This window comes from Zophobas morio, unplaced genomic scaffold (assembly GCF_036711695.1).
Source record: "Zophobas morio isolate AGI-343-1 ecotype UQ-CSIRO unplaced genomic scaffold, CSIRO_AGI_Zmor_V1 ptg000017l, whole genome shotgun sequence".
Taxonomy (NCBI): domain Eukaryota; kingdom Metazoa; phylum Arthropoda; class Insecta; order Coleoptera; family Tenebrionidae; genus Zophobas; species Zophobas morio.
In genome coordinates, this window is record NW_026972122.1 from 4206118 (window position 1) to 4224271 (window position 18154).

General features: G+C 32.6%; 1 long non-coding RNA gene across 1 annotated transcript in view; it reads right to left on the minus strand.

The window, feature by feature from the left end:
- Positions 1 to 15821, minus strand: part of LOC135130211 (uncharacterized) — a 198672-nt gene extending 182851 nt beyond the window's left edge. Inside the window, exon 1 of the long non-coding RNA XR_010280709.1 lies at positions 15628 to 15821. This is a non-coding gene — a long non-coding RNA (uncharacterized LOC135130211). The remainder of the gene's footprint in view (positions 1 to 15627) is intronic.
- Between the last annotated feature and the right edge of the window lie 2333 nt (positions 15822 to 18154).

The following is an 18154-nucleotide window of genomic DNA, read 5'->3' on the forward strand; positions in this document are numbered from 1 at the left end:
TTAAAGGATGTCATTTATCAAAATCAGTCTCATCGTGACAATTACTAGCCCACCCGCCCCCCTCTTTTCTCAGAGAATATGTCATTTGCCAAAATAAGTTTTACCTTATCAAGTACTAGCCCCGCCCACCCACCCCTGTTTTCTCAGAGAATATGTCATCTGCCAAAATCAGTTTTATCTGAGCACGTACTAGCCCCGCCCACCCACCCCTATTTTCTCAGAAGACATGTGATTTGCCAAAATCAGTTTAATCTGAGCACGTACCAACCCCGCCCACCCGCCCCGCCTCTCTCTTTTCAGAGGATATATCATTTGCTAAAATAAGACTTATCTTTGCAAGTACTACACTCTCAGGAAACAAAGGGCAGGTGGGCGGGGCTAATATTTGCTAACATGTCTTATTTTGGCAGATGACATATCCTCTGAGAAAATAGAGGGCGGGTGGGCGGGGCTAATACTTGGTAAGATAAGACTGATTTTGGCAAATGACATACCCTCTAAGAAAGTAAAGGGTGGGTGGGCGGGGCTAGTACTTGTTAAGATAAAAGTGATTTCGCCCCTATTAATCTTGTAAAAACTTGTGAAATTTAAAAGTGTTAAATTCGAAATTTCCAAAATAACGAGTTACATTACTAAATCTACGAAATGTGCAAAATATCAATTATCGAATTTGAATAAAACTCTTAGATCTAACACTTCATGTAGGACATTTTTTTGTGTACAATAAGAACTTGACCACTTCCTTCTGGAAAATATCCACATCCCCTTCAGAGCTAAGGAATTTCGACTTTATCGTAGAGTTTGTTTAGTAATTTCTCGTAAAGAAATAAGCATTTTGCAGTTAAGCTCCGCCGCCTTGATTCACGACGCAGAAAAAAATCATCACAATTGCGATAGGGCGGGTGGGCGGGCTTATATTTTGCCTTTTTTTTCTTAATATACATAGCCATCTTTTCACAACAAGAAACTTTAAACATTGAACATTTTTGCAAGGAAATGTGTACTTTGCAATTATGGGGCGGAGCCTAATTGCAAAATCGACATTTCTTGGTACAAAATCTTTTTTTTTTCAAAATGACTCATGAACGAATTGCCCATTACCTTTCCTTCATGCTGTTGGAAAAATTGTCCATTAAATTGAAAAATGTAAATTGATAACGTCCTAATTCTCAAAAATATTATAGTTTTTCACCTTTTTTTTAGATTTTTCATTGTGACATACTTATTTACTGGCCTGTCGAACAAAATGTTTCGAAGGCTCATTAAGCCGCTGAATAGATGTTTCTATTCTAGTAATGATGTCTTCTGGATTCGGACAGATTGGTCTCAAACAGTATTTCAAACCACGATTCAAAAGTTGTAATCCATCACAGGCCAGTGCCGAAGCTTTTGAAAATAGTAAAAAGTGAAAAAAAATAGAACAGGATGATACCCATTGGTAAAATAATTTACCAACGATCTGAGGTCGGAAAGTGGAAGGGGGTGAGCTTTTAAGGGTAATAAAAAGATCTATAATTTTTGTATTTACACTTTTTTAAATAACCTCAAAATGTATGCGAAAAATCCAAATAACCGAGTTTTTGGTTTTTTATTTTAATCTCCCACAAAAACATTTTTTTTTTCACGAAATTTGGTGAAAACTTACCTATTTGTGTCCCAAACTCACTGTAATTTTTTTTATTCATAATATTTATTTTTTCCCCTTATTTTGATTTAATACCGAAAAAGCACCCTAATTTTCAATCGAAAATTGTCACGTCAAAATATCTGTTTTTTTTAAAAAATCAGTGTGTTTTTGTTCGTTCAAATCTCTACTTTCTGATGGTGTAAAAATTATACATTACTATGGCAGATTTTCACAGGAAATGCCAAAAACTAAAAAACTCGAATTCAAAAATTTGTTTTGTAATTATTATGTAAAATTTGGAGCTATTTATTAAAATTTACACTTTAGAACAAGAAAGGACTGAGCAATATTAAGAGTAATCACTGCAATGAAGAGAGGGTAAGTGGGTGGGGCTACTGCTTACTTATAAAAAATTCTGTAGGAAAAAGTTAAATTTAGGCCCACCCACCCACCCGTTCTCTCTTTTTTTTCTTCAGATATAAGAAATATTGATTTGATTGATATTGAAATTGATTTTGATAAATGACATGTCCTCTAAGAAAAAAAATGGGTGGGTGGGTGGGGCTAATTGATGGTCTGACAACGAATTAAAAATTCATCACGATTGAGATCGAGACCGAAGGGTGGAGCTTCTCTTTTGGTTTTCTTTTATAATAATTAATACATTTAGTTTATTTTGTATAAAACGATTACTTAAGAATACATTTTTGTTTTAATATGTGTAGGCTTCTTTTCACAACATGAAACTTAAATATGTTTAAAATGGAAAATTTGTATAGGGAAATATCGACTTTCCTGTTACGCTCAGCCCCTCGGTCTGACAACGAATAAAAAAAATCATCAGAATTGAGATGGGGCGGGGGGCAGGGGTTATATTTTGCCTTTTCTTTTCTTAATATAGATAGCCATCTTTCCATAACAAGAAACTTATAACATGGTTAAGATGGTACAATTTGCAAGGAAATATGAATTTTGCAATTATAGGGCGGAAATAAATTGAAAAATCGATATTTACTTAAACAAATTTTATTTTTTAAACATGTTTTAAGTTTCATCTTGTGAAAAGAAGCCTACATATATTAAAACAAAAAGACAAAATGTAAGCCCGCCCACCCGCCCTATCTGAATTGTGATTATTTTTTTTGCCGTGAACCAAGGGAGGGGCGGAGCTTAACTATAAAATACTTATTTCTTTACAAGTAATTAAAAACATGTTTTTGAGTATCGTGTTGTTCAAAGAATACAATGTATATTAAGAAAAGAAGGCAAAATATAAAACCCCGCCCGCCCACCCTATCTCAAATGTGATGATTTTTTTATTCTTCTAAACCTAGAACACGTTTAAAATGGTACATTTTTGTAAGATTTCATGCTACATTGATAAACTAAAATATTGCACATCGAAATATACTACTATAATTAACAACCAAATAAGTTGTAGGATAATTTTTAAATTATATACGTATGTGCCTATTTATTGCTATTTTAAGATAACTTATATACCTGAATGGCCTACGGAAAATTTTAGCCCATCAGAAGAATGAACAACATCGTTTATAAAAATATACGTCCAGGCTGAGTTACTTGAAGAGAATCGTGACGAATTGACCTATAATTAAGGCCTCAATAGAAACTGACAGAGATACTTATAAAAGTGTCATAGTTTTGGTTCAAGATATTGATTTTTAGTGCTTTTGAATCAATTGAATTCAAATAATTATGACATTTATTTTCTTCAGGTTCTGGAAATGTAAAAGATCTCATTTTCACGTCCACCAGTTTCAAATATGAATCCTTCAAAAATATCGTTGCATTTCTGCATTGTTGAAAAGGAATAAAAAACATCGTAAATTCATTATGTAATATAAAGTATGTATAAAATTCTGGTGTCACGGTGTTTGTAACCAAAGTCCTTCAAAACGGCTTAACCGATTTTTATGAAATTTTTTGTGTGTATTCGGTAGGTCTGAGAATAGGTCGTAAACTATTTTTTATACCCCTAAGTGATAAGGGTGACCCACCCAAAAATTTTGTTTTAATTTTTTGGACAAAATTTTTTGTTTGGTTCATGGATTTGCAATTTCTTTTTAGTTTATTAATGTAACGTGGAATTTTACTTTTTTCAAGTAATTAAAGTGTAAATTTTAATAAATAGCTCAAAATTTTACATGATGATGAAAATTTTGAATTCGAGTTTTTTCGTTTATTGCATTTCCTGTGAAAATTTGCCACAGTAATGTATATTTTTTTACACCATCAGAAAGTAGAGATTTCAATTAAGAAAAAGCACACCCATTTTTTTTTAAAGCAGATATTTTGAAAAAAAAATTAGGGTAATCGATATTAAATCAAAATAAGGGGAAAAATAAATATTTTGAATTAAAAAAATTACAGTGAGTTTGGGACATAAATAGGTAAGTTTTCACCAAATTTCGTTAAAAAACTATTTTTTTTTGTGGGAGATCTGCCGGAAATCGTAATAAACCGTTTTCTACTCTTAAAAGCTCATCCCTTTTATTTTTGTTATATTTTCATTCTTTTGCAATGGGTATCATCCTGTTCTAAATTTTTTTCGTCTCAAAAATTATCGGCCCTGGCCTAGTATCATTAAAAGTTTGCGAAGATTGGTTGTCAACAATGTTTATGTTCTTAATACTTAGCAGGCTCCATTTCCTGGAAAAACAACTCATTTCTCCTAATTTCTTTTGCTGTGAAAGAATTTTCTTATGATTGTTCTAAAATTTTTGAAATACAGCGAATTAAATAAGTCAAGGTTCAGGGACAAACTATCACTTCAGTTATCTCTTCTTCCTTCTGTTTGTATGTCTTCGGAATTTATATTTTGCTTTATACATGTTTCTTCAGGCGGTTGTTTGTTTTTTATTATTCCTTCATTCAATAGATTTTGGCAATAATGTTTTTAATTAGGTTAGCATCTTTAGTAAGTATATATTGTTTTCGGTCTATATCCGTTCTTTTACCTTTTTCTTTTTGTAATTGTTATTTTTTTCCTCTACAAAGTCTTTTTGTGTATTTTTTTTTCATGATATCTTATTTTGTCCTCAGATGTTCTGATTGTAGGTATATCACCCGTAATAGTTCCTTTCTATGTCATGTCTTTTTTTCTTGGTAGGTTTCTGCTTATTTAACATTTTCTCTTTTGCCGTTATTAATCTCTTCTCTATTTCATCCCATTGATCTTCTATATTAATTTATTGTTTTTTTTATCAAGTTTCTATGTACATATTCGCTTTCTGCAATACCGTCGAGTTTCTTCTTTTTGCACTCTTCATATCATGTTTCCATTTTCTATTTCTTTAATGTCTCCATTGCATTATTCCTTCTCTTTTCTATTTTTAACCTTGTCGACACTAAAAAACGTGATATAGAGTCAATTTTTACGGGAATAAACATAACAATTTTTATTCGCTTTTTCCAAATTCTATTTTTTCAAAAATCAAGATGTCGAACTTAAAAACTGAGGGGGTTTAATAGACCACAAGTATGGAGGCATATCATTTTATAAAATTTAATTAAATAGAATTTACCTAGCAACATTTTGAGATGGCGTTATATTGCTACTGGGGATGAATTTTGGTTAACATTTAATCATGTAAGTATGCGATAATTTTAAAGTCCATCCAGAAGTACATAATAATCAGTTTTGTAGATTTGGAGACCAAATATTTAATAAAACGCGCCATCTGACGAACAAACAGAGGTAAAATCAACCTTATTATAAACTGATCTAACGTTATTTAGACAGAGTTTCTCTCGCCTGTTAAAGGCAGTTGAACAAATATAGCTTTTCCGAGAAATTAAAAAAAAATATTTTCGGAATTTAATTTTTTAGTGGTAACCTCTATAAGTTATAATAAAGATATGCATGGACTCTTAAAATACAGCATGTTGGATGTTCCAAAAATCTATAGGGGTTAAAAATCAAAACAGGTTGATAAACCACATCTGTAGAAGTATGTTATTTTGAACGAACAATAGGAAAATAACTGAAAGTAGTAACAGTCACAAAAATGAATTAGGTGTTGTGAATCGAAATTTTCGCACTGAAATTAATTAATTGAATAATTTGAATTTGAGAAAAAAATCAATTAAAAAAATCGTTAAACATAGGCAACCATGTGCACGTTAGCGCTTGGGGGTAGTTGGTAGCTCGTTAGGGGATTTTTAGTTAGAGGGGGATAGTAGTAGACAAGATGGCGGCATGGTGTGTGGGAGCATGGTAGAAAATACGCTGTAAGTTAGCTAGGTTAAATTAGTTGGCTTGGTAGTTAATAACAGGGAAGAAGAATAGTTTAACGACAATTAATCGTAACGGTTACATCACAGTTTTCCCCAATACGCGCAGCTAATTGTTGCGGCTTTTTAATCGGGAAACATGTGAATTTTTTAACGACGCCAACTCGTGTCAATTTAATTCATTGTTTGTTCACAGTTCATGTTAGGATTTTAATCGTTAACTGGTTCGAACACAATGTAACAGACATTTGGTAGGAGTTTTCATGAAATTCACTTAGTTCAGGACTCGTTCGATTTTGTCTAATTATGAATAAGTTGCTGGATACTAATACGTAAGTGTTACATTATAACACTTCTTAATTCTTCACACAAGATTGCTAATAGTTCATTAACGACAGTTAAATTAACAAAATTCATCATATCTTGAAATGGCGGGGGATTAAAATAATTTCTTCCCTTAGGCAGTTATCATCGTTATTATCATCGTTATCATCATCACATCACCTAGGCATTTCCTCGCAACGTTAAAAATTACATCACCGAGACGCTTTTTCCTCGCAACGCTGACTGGATGTTTTTTGTATTTATTTATTATGTGTTTTATTTGGGGTAAGCAATTCAGGATATTATAAATTCTCAAAGCTAATTATTTTAAGTAACCAATCACTTGGATCAAGACATAATTTAACATAATGTAAACTCTGTGTTTGAATCATTGATAAAATATTGGCAAATATTAATCTCATATAAATTTGTTAGCTTTGTAATTTTTCACCTCATACAAGTAGTTCTCTATCTCACGATTTTAACCTCAGTAATTGTCTTTGTTGTGTAAGTTTAATTGGACGTAAATTTTCATGCTCTGGAGTTTCTAACCTCACGTAATATTTTATCTGCAAAAGTTTATTTCACACCAGATCTTTTGTTTTTATAAATCCTTGCTAGTTTTTTTGTTTTGTAAATATTTTGTTGTTGAATGTTTCCATCACATAAATTATCTGATGTCCAACATTCATCTCAAATAAGAATTATTTGGCGTTTAAAATTTCACAAAAGTATATGGCGAATTTAAATGTTGTTTATTGCCCTTTTTGAAGCTTTAACACTTGTTCAGTTGTCTTTAATATCAGAGTCATAGAACTTCAACATTTAAAATGGAATTGAGGTTAAATAACACCGAAATACGTGGCTGAAGCGGAGAGTGCGGTTCCTAGTCGAGCTGCCATCTGCACAAATGATGCAGGCTTTGGGTAGAAGTCAGGGGAACGGTCTGGACGACGTGACGCTGTCAGCGTGACCAACCACGAGTTTTCGACCGTAACGGCCTGGGTTGTTCGTCATTTGTTCTTTTGTTGACTGCCATAATTTTAAATTTGCCGCCACACGTCCGTAATAACTTGTGTATTTGCATCCAGTTACTTTAATTCAGATTTTTCTTCGTTTTTATTAAATTTGCAATTTTCAAATTTTTGGATATATTCAGAACGTTTAATTTGCTTTCATTCAAAGTCATTCAAAGTTTTTTTTTTTGAGCTGAGCATTAAGAAGGTCTTCAACCTGCGCAACTTAATCGCAGCTTTTTTTTTTCTTTTATTGGCAGTGGAGGAATACATAATTTTGTGTCCTCCACAAATTTTGTGTTTTGTTTAGCGGTACTTTTCCAACCTTGGAGTCCACCCAACGCATCCCGCCATTTTTCAAAAACACAACGTAGGGTTCCAAATTTGTCAGACGGTCACAGCCACGGAAAAATTTTGAAGTTATATATATATAAATATGAATTTAATTCAATTATTAGATTTTTTTTATTGGGGGGGGGGGGACACTATTGTTTTGCAAAAAAATATGAAAATTCAACATGCAATAATTAAAATGAAGTAAAATACCATGTTTTTTCTTCTTTTTTGTTAAATTGTCTATTTTCAGTTCACATTAATGTCCTCAGTTGGACTCCATTTACTTCACTACACAATTCTAGAATATATAGCAAATCATAAACTTGAATTTTGAGAAAAAATCGATAAGTGAAAAATAAAAAAAAGTTCTTTCTGAAATATAAGCCATGGGAAAAATCACGCAAATCTCTCTAAAGTGTCATTTTACTTTATTTTTGCTTCCCGAATGTAAGCTAACAATGCATTTTATTAGGATCCATCCGACGAATTTTATACGTATTTTAGGGATATCGTGTAAAACAGTAACCAAATCTGTCTAATATTCCCGTCAACTAGTTGATGACGTCCGCCCATTACATTACTTAATTAAGAGTATCCAAATTTTCTGAAATAATAACACTTCAGTACTTGTGGTTTATGAATCTACCTCGATTTTGTTTATTATTATATATTTCATTGTTTAATACGTCTTGTTGTTTGGACCTATAATAAGTAGGTTAGTAATAACTTCTATTATCAGTGTCACTGTTGTGTCAAGGGATAACGCGTTAACTTCACAGACGAGACAATCTCAGGTCAAACAGTTGTTTTAATTTTATAATTTAAAAATTGGATAAGTTATCAAACAAGTAGAAACATTGTAAATTATTCTAATCGTAGGCCGTCTTCGCTTCCCGTTTTGAGTTTATGGTTTCTTGGAAAAATGTGTTTATGTCGATGCAGAATCTAGTCCTCGATAACAAAGCAGCCGTTAACAATTCACATGAGGCAATTTGTTTTATTGATTAAATATAGTTAATTCGTAAAGTCAAATTTTATAAATTTTCGAATTAATTAAATTAATATGGGTAACTAAGATATTTTTCAACGAATCATTAGCTCAGTGATTTTTATAACCCAATATATGCCCACTAAAGTAGTTTTTAAACGTGTGAAAGGATTATCAAAGTTTGGACGCAAATTTTGTTGTTTCAGATCTCTCAAAAAGCAAAAAACTGCAGTATATATTTTGAAATTTGATTTTTTACAGTACTGTTTTAAAAATACGGCATAAACAATGTAAATTTGCTTCTGATTTGAGAAGATTTTGATGGACATAGCATATTTTTATTCTGAAGTTTACACTAAGCCTTTAAAATTCAAAATCGAAATATTCTTACATTTGTTGGAACATACAAAGTGTACCCCATTTTTAAACAGGGTTATTTGTTAATTTCTGAAAAAACCTAGATGAAAATATTTTTACCGCATAAATTACACAGTTACCGTGAGATAAAACCTTCCAAGATCGTTTTTGGCGAAATACATGCGAAATATAATAAAAACTGTATGAAATATTACACCACGTGTACATTTTGTCGTGTTTGCTAGCTTCTTGTTCCGCTGCGACACTCTGACGTGCTGTACCCCATAAAAAGCTTTGCATGAGGTTTTTTATTTATATTTATTAAGTGGCCCATAAAAACTGTCAAAATATTTATTAATGTATAGGGTTGAAATATGGCGGCCGACATTAAGCTGAGATTAATCCGTGTCGATAAGGTGGCGGCGATATTTCTCAAGTAATCTAATGTGGAAATAATTATTTACAACTTCTTAATTACGTTTACAAGCTGGCATACCGTCTTATGAATATTCACGCCGCTTTTGGTATTATTTTTTATATTGTCGGGGCGTACATTTTCTAATGGTATGTCGGTCACGTCGCGGAATTTAAATTACCCGCCGAAAATTGGGTCACGTTTCATCCTTACTCTCTACGCTAGCTCTACGCACTTATGACGTCACGGGGGATGCTCGAATGTGGGGTTAATCTAAGTTTACGGATTTTAGATGTGGGGTTATTGGGGGTTTTATTATTATTTAACATCGTATAACCCGGCCACGTCACATTGGGTTTTACCGTGGAACAGTTATTACCTACACGATAACACACATATTGTAGTTATTAAATGATATCGTTCTATAACGTACAGTTTTAAAATTATAGGCGCATTTGAACGGTATTACGGACGTAGAATGGGTGTATTTAAGTCATAAATAAAATTACAGTTATGCATGAATAATAGTTTGGACTTGGTGACTTTAATTTTTTTTAGAAATGTAGAAATTTGTTGAGAGTACAGTAAATATCGCTCAATGTTCACTATTCCAAAACCATGACTATATTTGGAAAAATTTAAAACTTAAAAATTCGACAATATCAATCTATCGAAAAATTTGTTACTAGAAAATTCTACATAAATTTTCCAATATTTGTACTACTTTTGAGAAATTTGTCATAATTTTCCTAATAAACATCAAGAAAAACAAAATCGTAATCAAATAACAATATAAGAAGTGTAAATATCTTAAGGAGAATTTTTTTAAAACAGAAGATATCTTTTCTTAATTTTGAATAAGCACATATGGAGAAAAATTAGCCACTTTCATGTTTTCTCGTCGTTTCATGACCCGTAGAGTACGAAAAAATAGATCTCCTGTTTCCGTGTGTCTGTCCGCGTGGGTTCGAATCCCATCCTCGTCGTCATTTTTTATACACTAATGAAGTGTGTTTTTATAGAGTTCTTAGGATAAATTTCACCAGAACATAGGCTTCAATAATTTTGTTGAAATTGCAGAATATTTACAGAACGCCTTTTAAATCTGATGAAATTACATAGTTTTGTACTTATGGTCTATGAATCCGCCTTATTTTTTTTTCCTAGACGTTAACAATTTAGCGAAAAATATAAACTGTGTAGTAACCTTTCATAAGCAACGATGAACATGAAGATTTTTCGATTGCGAAAATGGTCGGGCATGGTACAGAGGTCATCACAAATCAAATGTTGCAAAATTACATTGTAGATATAAATTTTCAAAGAAACCGGATTTGCTGGGCTATACCTCAGAGGCGAGGGAAGCTCTGTCGAAATAACCTTCGACCAATTTCGTTAGTAATGTAAAAGTTTTAAAAAAATCGTAATAGTATAATTTTTATGATCTGTATTACAATATATATTTTACGGACGGGTAAATTATTATACAGAGTGTTCACAGTAAAACTAACTAAATCATCACAAATTCAAATATCGATATTACAGTTTTCTCAAACGGAACAATCTGTACTTATTGTATTATTGCATCTTACTCTACTTTTTGTTTTCTTTTTTCGATACGTCCGCATGCTTCCTAAAAATGTGAAAATTGAAGAAGCTATGAACGTTGTACAGGGTGAGTCACTAACCGCGCGTTTATGGATATATAATTTATTATTAGAAATAGAAAAAAGTCAAAGAGTAATGTTATACGGTTTTTTGAGAATTATGTTCTAAAATTATTTTTGATTATACAGAGTGTTTTGTTTTTAAGTCGTAACACAACTTAGAAATTTCGATGCGGTGTTGGCCCGTTATTCCAAATTTTTTGTTTTTATTTTCACATAAATTTTTAAAATGTCTGTTACAATATTTTGTGGAAAATAAATAAAAGTTCGCGCTTTGTTATGGTATACTTAATTGAAATTAAATTTTTGTGTACAGAGTGCTTATAAAAAAAAATAACTAGGTAGGACTACAGTTTTTGAATCTGGATATTTCAGTGTTTTCAAAGTAACACCCAGTATATTGTTACTGCACCTTATTCTATTTTGTGTTTTTTTTTCTTATTAAACATATTAGAAGAATGAGAATAAGAAAAATAAAATGAGATACAGTAATAAAATATTGGGTACTCTATTTGCAAAAACTGAAAATATCGATATTGAAAGATAGTAAAGTTTTAGAATTTTTATAAACACTATGTATATTAAAATTCGAATTGATAAAATTGATACCACAACAAAACGTGTACTTTATTTATCTTTCCACAAATTATTATACACAAATTTTAAAAATCACCCTATTGTGAAAATTTCAAAAATAAACTGCAGTTAGATAGCCTGGGAAGGGTTTCATAAAAAAAATGTAATAATATATAGGATGTTTCATTATAAAATTAAGGTGTGGATTAGGCCTTAAAAGTCGAGCATTCTATATAGTTAAAAACAATTTTAGAGTGAGGTCATCAAAGAAGCGTACAAATTTTTGACTTTTTTCTGTCTGTAGTACCTAATTAATGAGATATCGAAGACAGCGCGCTTAATACTTAACAAAAAAGAATGAGAAAAAAACTAGGAGTATTTGAAAAAACTAAAATATCGACATCTGAAAATTGTAATGTTTAGAATTTTAAACCTACTTCGTTTTTTTGAGAACTAAAAAATTTCAAGAAAATTGGAATAATGTGACGTCACATCGGAATTTCAAAAACCGAGTACATACTTAAAACCCAGGAGGAGAAGAATGAAAATATGTATTATATATAGGATGTTCTACTCAAAAAATATTAAGTTGAGTGTTTGTATAGTTGAAAATAATTTTATGTATGCTGCTCAAAAAACCGGACAACTTTAGTTTCTAATTTTTTTTTAGTTAGAATAATTAGTGAGAATTATATCAAGAAACGCGGGCTTTAATTACCCACCCTGTATATTTACTATATTAGATGCGACATTAAATCAACTATAGTTGATCGTCGTGGTATCTATAATATGAAAACAATGTAAAAATTTGTCTCGAGATTTTATGCCAACATATGACATAAAATCGAAGATCATTCACATCTAGGAAAAATTGGTTGAAAGTTGTTTCGACACAACTTCCCTCGCTTCTGAAATACAATGCTATTTTTTTGAGTCACCCTGTATACGCAAATCCAAAAAATATTAATGGGATGATAAATCACTACTACAGACGCATCATATTTTGTATATTTTAGATAGGATTTATTTGGCAAACTTTTGAGCTGACGTCATCAATTTTTTGGAGGGGATAAGCAAATATATTTTGACTCAAAATTTATTATGCATTTTATAACCTTAAAACATTTGCAAGATTTCAAAGCATTTGGTTTAGCAGATTCAAAATTAAATTGAAAAATGTTGTTTCATAATTTTGATTTTTTTTCCAAAAATCTGGAGGTCATAAACTACATGTTTAGGACTATGCTATTTTATGCAATTTAAAACCCATTTGATATGTACAATTTTGAACTGACGTCATTGCATCAGTCGTGGGGATGATTAGATAAATTTTGGTTAGCGTTTTACCATCTACATGATATTCCTAATATAAAAACAAAATTTCACAACAATCGGTCCAGTACTTTCGGAGATTATATGTCTAATAAAAATCCGGGACGGCAGACAGACGGACAGACGGACAGACAGACGGAAACGGAAGACCTATTTCTTCGTCTTCTAGGGGTCATGAAAGAACGAGAAAATGTAAAAGTAGAGAATGGTTATTTCGATCCTTTAAATATAACTAATATAATATACAAGGATTAAGTAAGACAATAGAAATGTAAAAAAATTGGTCTAAAGAGTTTAGACAGTACTTCCCTCGCTGTCGGAAACGTGACGACTGCATGTCTATTATGTTTCTTTTTTCGCAGTAGATTTCATTTTTTTTAGTCACCCGGTATATTCAAATTCAAAAAATATGAATGGAATGATAAATTACAAGTACAGACTCATCATATTTTGTATACTCTAGATAGGATTTATTCGGCAAATTTTCGAGCTGACGTCATCAAGTTTTTGGAGGGGATAAGCAAATATATTTTGACTAAACATTTATTATGCTCTTTATAACCTTAAAACATCTGCAAGATGTCAGAGCATTCCGTTTTGTAGTTCCTGATTAAATCAATAAAATATATTTACGCATTCATTAATTTTTTTGAGTCACTCTGTATATGCAAATCCAAAAAATATGAATGGAGTGATAAATGACAAGTACAGGCTCATCATATTTTGTACATTTTAGATATGATTTATTCGGCAAACTTTCGAGCTGACGTCATCAAGTTTTTGGAGGGGATAAGCAAATATATTTTGACTAAACATTCATTCTGCTCTTTATGACCTTAAAACATCTGCAAGATTTAAGAGCATTCGGTTTTGTAGTTCCTGATTAAATCAAAAAAATATATTTACGCATTCATTAATTTTTTTGAGTCACCCTGTATATGCAAATCCAAAAAATATGAATGGAGTGATAAATCACAAGTACAGACTCATCATATTTTGTACATTTTAGATATGATTTATTCCACAAACTTTTGAGCTGACGTCATCAAGTTTTTGGAGGGGATAAGCAAATATTTTTTGACTAAAGATTTATGATGCTCTTTATAGCCTTAAAACATCTGCAACATTTCAAAGCATTCTGGTTAGCACATTAAAAATTAAATTTCAAAATGTTGTTTCATAATTTTGATTTTTTTTCCAAAAATCTGGACGTTTCGGGTGAAAAGTCGATTCAGAGTTGTAAACTACATGTGTAGGACTATGTTATTTTATACAATTGAAAACCCATTTACTATGTACAATTTTGAAGTGACGTCATCGCTTTAGTGGTGGGGATGATTAGACAAATTTTGGTTAGCGTTTTACCATCTACATGATATTCTTAATATAAGTACAAAATTTCACAACAATCGGTCGAGTACTTTCGGAGATTATCTGTCTAATAAAAATCCGGGACAACAGACGGACAGACGGACGGACAGACGGACGGACAGACCGACGGACAGACGGACGGACAGACGGACGGACAGACGGACGGACAGACGGACGGACAGACGGACGGACAGACAGACGGAAATGGGAGACCTATTTCTTCGTCTTCTAGGGGTCATGAAAGATCGAGAAAACGTAAAAGTAGAGAGTCGGCCGACGGACTCGATTACAATACTTCCTTTGCTTACGCTCGGGAAGTAAAAATAAAAAAAAATAGATAATACAGAAACATTAGCTTTTCAAAAAAAAAACTTCGGTATGCCTCTGACAGTCCCTCGAAAATCCTCGACAAGCCTCGGCATTGGTTGGAAAAACTTTAATACTTACTGAACAAATAACGGTGTAGTCCGAAACAGATCCGATCCAGGGTAAGACGTCCAGAAAATGTTGCCAAAGAAATCGTCACATGGTACCCAAAATTTCGCGATTTTCTTATGGGAATCCATATTTTATTTTTACTTTCGATTATTAACATGTTATAGACAGAAATGCCATTCTGATGTGAAAAGGAAAGTAGCAAATTCGTACATATCAAAATTTCTAACCTAAAACATCAACAACAAAAAGTCTGAAGTAATTTTGAAAATCAACTCCTCCAATGCCGCCACTTTATTTTTATTTAATGAATTTAAAAATGTGTAGTCTACAGAGCAGCAGCAGCGGCTGTGACGTCATCATCATCGTCACAGTAAACCTCACAGAGGGGATCACGTGATCTATGACGCCATCCACACTTTCACCACTACTAAGATTATTTTTCTCAAATGGTTTGGTCGTTCATCAAGACTTATTTTGCAACAATTTGAACATGACAGTGTTACAGATCTAATCAATACAGCAAAGGGTTGAAACACGCTTTTGTGCATCATTTATACCCCCTTTCTGTGAATTGAATAATAAGTCTGATTGTACACACTGAATAAAAGACATTTTACACATGTTCTTTAAAGCTTAATTTAGCACCATGTCGAAAAAGTGTAGTTTTTTTTTAATACTAGATCAAGATTTTGTAAAGATAGTTTATAGCAACTCAGCTATCATGCAATTCAGTCAAAAAAATGTTATGGGGTCTCCATGACAAATCAAGAATTGGAGGCTAATACGAAGCTAATTTAGATAAGGTTGTTTTTCCACAAAAGTTTGTTAAAAACGCCGCATATCCGAGTAATAAATTCAGCGTGTGCCTGCCGACCAATCATCGTTTGCATTGGAATAAACAGACTATGCATTTTTCAGCGTACCTAGACACGTGGTTTCCCCCACCACCGCCAATCGGTTCCATGGATTCCTGCAGCAGCTTTCGGCCTTGAGCTTTTCCACGGTCGGCTGATGGTCGCTTTCACCACTCGTCACCCCGCGCTCCCGCTTTTTCCAAAATTTTGGAATTAGTTTGAGTTGAGCTTTGTTGGAAGCTCGACTTGACTCCACGGCTGACTTGAGAACACTGGATATATGGTAACTACAATGGCTTCCCTCGCCCCGCTGAATTTCTCTCGAACACGAGACAGCGTTTGCATGTTAACGTAATCGCGTTGTCTCTGTTTGTCTTGTTTGTGGCCGGTGTACACTCGACTCTCTCGTACATACAAAATGACTACTTTCTATGCAAAAGTATGAATGAGATACGCGCCACGGGTACGTATACATGCCATGTGCCCCTGACGCCGCCGCGCGCTGCTGCTGCTGGCGGACGGATGGCGGAGGTGGCGATGTTGGTGGCTACACACATGACTGTTATGGACATTTTTTTATTGCACAGTTTATGAGCTAATTGAATGTTTAATTGCAAGGAAATCTAATGTTGCGTTTTCCAGACGAATCGCATTTTGTAGAATACGCAAATGCAGGCTGCCTTCACTTACACATGTGTTTGTGTGCGGAGTCGAATTATTGTCGTATTTTCGGGAGTCGAGTCGACACGATAAATGGACCAAACGGTATAGTCGTAGAAATACTCCTAGTCAAAAATACTTAGAATGTGATATTTTTTAGTAACTTTTCGTATGTAATGCCATTAGGTTAAACCCATCAATTAAACAATTGGTAAATTTTGCCATTTCTTTTTTATAAAGTGGTTTATAATACCTTTACTAAATACCCACGTTTCACTAAGAAAAAGAGGTTCATATAAATTTTTTCCTTTGTGTTGGTGGTATTCACCTAAAAATTTGGTTCTTTTTAATTTAACTGAAAGCCGTTCCATCAAAAATAATCTGTTACGATTTTTCTTAAATTTGAAAGCAATTTTTCTTATCCAGGTGGTTAACGATCTAGGACCAACGTTAAAATCGGGAATCTCTTCCACTACTCGACAGTGCAATAACTTAATAGTAACGTATTCTTTAGAGACAACCACTTTATAGATAATCTCCCGGAATGACATTAAATCTACAGGATAAACTTTTGTCTTTATCTAGACTTTTTGTAGACAGATCTTTCCGAAATTTTCAACATTTCTGCTGCTAGTTGTGTCTTCCTTTTTTTCTTAAATTCCCAAACATCTTGATTTTTATCAAGATAGTCTAACACATTTAAAATGAAAAAAAATTAAGAAACTGAGAAGAAAACGAGAAATTTGAGATTTAAAAAAAGACTATCAAGAGCACCGAAATCTAGACAGAAGAAACTTACCTACAGAATATATTAGAGGGAAGATAACACCGAATTTCAAGGAAACTGGAAACAACTGAAGAGAAGCACACATAAAATACAACAAACTGATAATAAATAATAACAAAACACATGAGACGAAAGATGACGACGAACCGGAAAACAAAAATTGATCTAATTTTATTTGGATCGAACTTCCCAAGCCTCTGAAGCACAGTACAACATATTCAGCTGTCTCGAAAAATTATAAAATTTGATTTTGCAAACTTGATTTATTTTGCGATAAGCCCTATCAATTAAAAGAAAGGAATGTCCGTATTGTTAAAGTAAAGATAAAGGAGCATGCTGTGCGTGCGTTCTAAGTGAGGTTTTCCATAGCAAAATTTTGTGATTTTGTGTTTCCAAAATTTTAAGAAAAATAGGGTGAGAGGTTTTTGATTTGATCAATAAAAGAAATTACTTGGTGTTTTTTAAGTCATGGTGCGTAAGCAGTTCAAAACAAGGTGTCACTCACAACAGCAATAGATACATATTGAAATGTCAAAGACAGCAGAGGGCTTTGAACGGCTTCTCGGCTATCGGTTGAGTAGGTGTAGTCTAATACTAATAATAACAGTACTTTATTGTCAAATTTTCTGAAAAATGGGATAAACCATTCTTGATTTGATTAATAAAAAACAAGTATAATTTGTCCCTATATTTAATCCAAGGACCTCTCATCTATGAGGTTGACGCATTATCCCTTGATTACCGCAATTGTAATGGAAGATACACTTATGTGTCTAAACAACAAGACGAATTAAAAAATAAAAAAGTATAATGATAATACACAAAATCAAGGTAAATTCATAAACCACAAGTACAGTCGTCATCAAATTGTTGGTAGGGATGATTAGACAAATCTACACATCTCTACGATACTTCTAAAATGAGTATAAAATTTTATATAAATCAGTCCAATAATATAGGAGATTATTATCTGTCCAGTAAAAAGTAACACAGACGACAAACGACAAACCAAAAACAAACGAATTGGAAGAGAAACGAGCGAGTTTTGGGGACAAGATAGAAAGAAAGAAAGAAATAGATAACAAACAAAGGTATATTGATAATTGTAGGAGACTTCAGAGTTCAGAAGCAGCGATACGAAAATTTAAG